Source organism: Primulina tabacum, unplaced genomic scaffold (genome assembly GCF_025594145.1).
Source record: "Primulina tabacum isolate GXHZ01 unplaced genomic scaffold, ASM2559414v2 Contig1131, whole genome shotgun sequence".
NCBI lineage: Eukaryota > Viridiplantae > Streptophyta > Magnoliopsida > Lamiales > Gesneriaceae > Primulina > Primulina tabacum.
The window spans coordinates 1-5,000 of NW_027460114.1; the positions used below are offsets into that span (position 1 = coordinate 1).

The following is a 5,000-nucleotide window of genomic DNA, read 5'->3' on the forward strand; positions in this document are numbered from 1 at the left end:
TTTAGTTGGGAAAATAAAATATAAAACAAGAACGAATGTAAATAAAAAAGTCTTTCTTATTTTTGTTGTTGTTTGAAGATAAGATATTTAATTGATTAAAACAATAATTTTTTAATTTAAAAATTATATTTATATTAAATTATAATATAAATATAATATTATAGAAAAGCAAAAGTATTTTTGTTTTCAAATCATATAAATCATTAATTATCTATAATTCGTTGGACCAAAAAAAGGCCCGGCTAGGTACTGACCAGGCCAGGCCATCAGAATAAGAAGGGATTTTCGAACAAAATCAACACAAAACAAAGAGGTCGTCTTTATTTTTCTTTATTTAGGTTGTTGGCACTTTCCAGCCCTTCCCTTTCGATAAAGGAAATTCCTGATTTGTCGATCTCTACATATACATTATATATAATAATTAATAGAGCAAAGAAGAGAGAGAAAAAAAAAGACTCCTGACATTATGGGTAATGTAGTAATTAGCTTTTTCAATTGGGAGAGATGGCTGAGTGGACTAAAGCGTCGGATTGCTAATCCGTTGTATGAGTTATTCGTACCGAGGGTTCGAATCCCTCTCTTTCCGTTTCCGTTGATGACTTGATTGATTTTTTCAAATTTTTCAAATCTTAGTTAAACGTGTAGAATATAGATAAAATCCTAAGAAGATTTGAAAATTAATCAAAGAAAACCCTTAGGATCTTATTCTTCACGTCCAGGATTACGTCCCGGATCATTAGATAGGAATCCAAAGATAAAGAGAGAAACAAAAAATATCACTACGGTATAAACGAAGAGTTTCAGAGAAGCATTACACAATCTCCAAATGATTTTTTGGAAAAAAAAAAGAGAATAGATCTTCCATTTTTCTACCACATATCCTATTTTGACACCTCTTTTTTTTTTTCTAGAAATAGAAATTAATTGTTACAAAAAAAATGCATTTTTTTTTTCATTAACAAAAATATCTTTCATATCGAAATTAGATATTGTGGTAGACCCTAATAGGGTTAGGGTCTTTTGCTGCAACAAGGGGTCAAAAAATGAAGAGAAGAAATGGTTGGTAAGCCAGCCACTAGCTCAATGTACGAATCGAGGGTTCATATTCTAAAACTTATAGGATATTATTATTAAGGATTTCATCGAAAACTTACAGCAGCTTGCCAAACAAAAGCTAAAAGAAAAAAAAACAGAGGTATAACTGGCATAACATCTACGATTGGATTCAAAAAAGCATAGGCTTCGGGCAATTTTCCGAAGAAAAAACTACTCGAAGAAAGGGAAGAATTAATAAATACAGATTAAACTAATGATATTAAGCATAACAGACATTTTTGTGTTCTTGGAGATAATTACATTTTGGTTGGGTTTTTGATATAAGGAAAAAGGAAGAAAGTCAGTTACGGTAGACAAAAATCCTTCTTCTTTTTTAAGCCACCCAATTACAAAATCCTCCAATTCTCAACTTAAAGGAGAATAGAAGAAATCATACTTTCATACAATATCTTACTTGAATTCTATGTAATGATCAATAAATTGAGTTGAATTCTATATCTATATGTATCAACATCCTACTACCCTATAGATATATATATATTGGACTGGAGTTGACAAACAACCAATACCAATTTTATTCTTTCTTAGTTTAGATTATAAATGGAAATGGGGCGTGGCCAAGTGGTAAGGCAACGGGTTTTGGTCCCGCTATTCGGAGGTTCGAATCCTTCCGCCCCAGAGGGTTTTTATGCTATTGCTATAGTATTCCTATTATTGCTATAGATAATGGAGTGGTCAGGAGTAAATTAGTATTAATTTAAATATCTGTTCGAATCTCATTAACAAATGATCAAGTTCCATAACATATGTTTTATAACATATTTTTTGGAGCCAATGTATCTTTTTCTATTTCATTTTTTTAGGTCTTTCGTGGTTGACTCTAATGAAAAATTGGAAATCTATGGAACGATTGAGGCAGGGATGGTTTATCTTATTCTTTTTATTCACTTTATGACAAGATTTTATTATTGAAATATTACTCAACCCTATCCCTATGTTAAACAAAATACATATAAATATAAACAGTTAAAATGAGGAAATATTTAACTTATATGGTATGTATGTATCGTTCTATTTCAATGCAAATTTTTATATTTTTCTTTTCGTAATCAGATGAAAAGAATAAAGATTCAAATCTTTACTTATATCATTTTTTGATCCACTTGCGAAAAAAAATTGGATTATTTCTTCTTTATCTTTGATCTATTTATCTATTTTAAAATTAAATCAGTGATGAGTCAAGGAAAGACTTATCGGATTAAACATGCTGCTTATTGGCGAATTTACTTCAAAAAAGATAGTATTTCTAAATAGGAAACTTTTTCAATTATAGATATTTTTTTTTATAAATACTTTATTAATATTAATGATTTCTTGTCAGTTGAATCTTTGGTATTGAAAAAGTAGGAAATAGGATAATCTATCCTATTTAGTCACTTGAAGATGCAGAGTCAATAAGTAATTCGTTTATATATAGTTATAATTATATACTTTCTATTATTTTGTATTATATAGATTATGTATGTTAAAATGTATGTTAAAATAGATTTATGGATGTTAAAGATATTGTCTTGCTAAAACTTTTCATAAATTTTCAAAATAAGAATATAAAAAGTCTAGATTACGATGTTTATGTACAACTGAACCAATGACTATTCATGATTCCATAATTGAATCAATTCCATACTGGTTCCAAATTAGAGGAATGTGATGGTAAAACTTCGTTTGAAACGATGTGGTAGAAAGCAACGTGCGACTTGAAGGACACGATCCGTTGTGGATTTTTAGATCCACCATCTTATTTTCTATTTATCGAGGAATGAAGATGCTCTTGGCTCGACATCGTTTGTTCTGTTACACCTGAATCCTTTGTTTTTTTGTTGGGTTGTAAATAGTCTACGATGGAGCTCGAGTCGAAAAGTCGAAAGGATTAATTCATTTCTGGGGGGCAAGGATCTAGGGTTAATGCCAATCAATCAATTGGAACAACTTCGTAAACGTATCTTCTATATATAATAATAATATAGAAATCAAAAGGATCCAATCCAATTTCAACAAGTTTTGTTTTTAAATTGGAAACTTGTTGTAATTGATCAAACTTTTTCGATTCAAAGTGTATTACGCGGGAATCAACTGTCCATCGGATTCTTTGATAGAAAGAAATCAAATTTCAAATATTTCCAATTCAAATGAAAAGGTATGTTGCTGCCATTTTGAAAGTATTAAGAAGCACCGAAGGAATGTCTAAACCCAATGATTTAAAATAAAGATTAAAGGATCCAAGAACAAGTAAACCCATTTTAATTGTCTCGATAGTCTCAATAACTGGATCATCCAAATCTAATTTTAAACGAGACAAAAAAGCGGGTAAAGACAACTCAATAAATGAAATTGACTAAAGAGAAGAATTTACTTTTGAGCTATTTGAGAGTTATTCAACTTGAGTTATGAGTACGAATGGTTTCTTTTAAATTTTCAGGAAGGACAAAAAACGAATGAAATTAAAGTCTAATTGATTTTCTAGGTTCATTCGAATCAAATCATTTTTTCTCGAGCCGTACGAGGATAAAACTTCCTATACCTAGAGGGGGGTATTGTTCATCTACATCTATCCCAATGAGCCGTCTATCGAATCGTTGCAATTGATGTTCGATCCCGAAGAGAAGGAAAAGATCTTAGAAAAGTGGGGTTTTATGATCCAATGAAGAATCAAACTTATTTAAATGTTCCTGCTATTCTATACTTCCTTGAAAGGGGTGCTCAACCTACAGGAACTGTTCAGAATCTTTTAAAGAAAGCAGAAGTTTTTAAATAACTTCCGTCTAATTAAACAAAATTCTTTTAAATTTAAAGAAATACCAAGGGGGGGTAGCGACTTATATATAACTTTGTATAATTTTTCTTTACTAGTTTTCCCCCCTTCTTGCTCGATTCGTATCTATTTATCATTCCTTCCGTCGAATCCGATGGCTGGTGGTTCTAGAACGACCAAAACCGTTAGTTTATTGATTAAAAATAAATAAATTCCGGGCATTTCCTTCAATTGTGTGATTTTCATTACAATTTACTAACCAATAGGAATCAAGCCTGCTTATTCCACTTAGATAGATGAAATAGAGTATCGACTAACAAATCCGTATTTTTTTAATTCTTTCTTATTTTTTTATTCCATTTCTACTTACTTTTTTTGTATCTCTGTGGATTAGGTATGTAGTGTCAATCCAAGACAATTTTGAATATTATTGCATTAAGTTATTTGAATTTCAAAATAAATTTTAATAGCAATCTCTTTGTTTTTTTCCACTATATCTTTTCTCAACAATTTATAATATTGACAACAGTGTATCGAACAAATATAATTCATCGTGTAAGTGAAGTGGGTCTATTTGTTTCTGTCCATAGGTTTTTTTGCTTTAAACTCATTTGATAATTCTGTTTTTATTTTATCTGAGAATTTCTTGTATGTTGATCTAATCAATTCATTTTTATGTTTCGAATCCATTAGAAAATCTGTTTTGTTAGCTCAATGATTTGGGATTAGCCCGTATAATCTCTTTTCTTTTTTATTGAAATTTCATTGATTTTGATTGTATCTATATACCCTTTGTTGAGATTATGTTTAATCTATATTTTCTTCGGGTTGCTAACTCACGGTAGAGTACTCGGCTTTAAGTGCGGCTATATCTTTTACACATTTGGATGAAGTGAAGAATTCGTCCATACCATTGGTAAAGTTTGGAAGACCCCGACTGATCCTGAAAGGAATGAATGGAAAAAAAAGCATGTCGTTTCAATGGAGGAGTTCTGCGGATATTTTCATTCCTATCGGATCGGTACACAAACCTGTTTGAATTCTTGAACGGAACGAGTTTGGTCGAATGAATAAAGGATAGGGCCCTACGGCTGTCAATTAAATTATCAGAAAGAAAAAGGAACCAGCTATG

At 30.6% G+C, this 5,000-nt stretch overlaps 1 non-coding gene across 1 annotated transcript; it reads left to right on the plus strand.

Moving 5' to 3' along the window:
- The first annotated feature begins 498 nt into the window (after window positions 1-498).
- On the plus strand, window positions 499-586 carry TRNAS-GCU (transfer RNA serine (anticodon GCU)). The gene has a single exon. It is a non-coding gene; the product is annotated as a tRNA-Ser (tRNA).
- The last annotated feature ends 4,414 nt before the right edge of the window (window positions 587-5,000 follow it).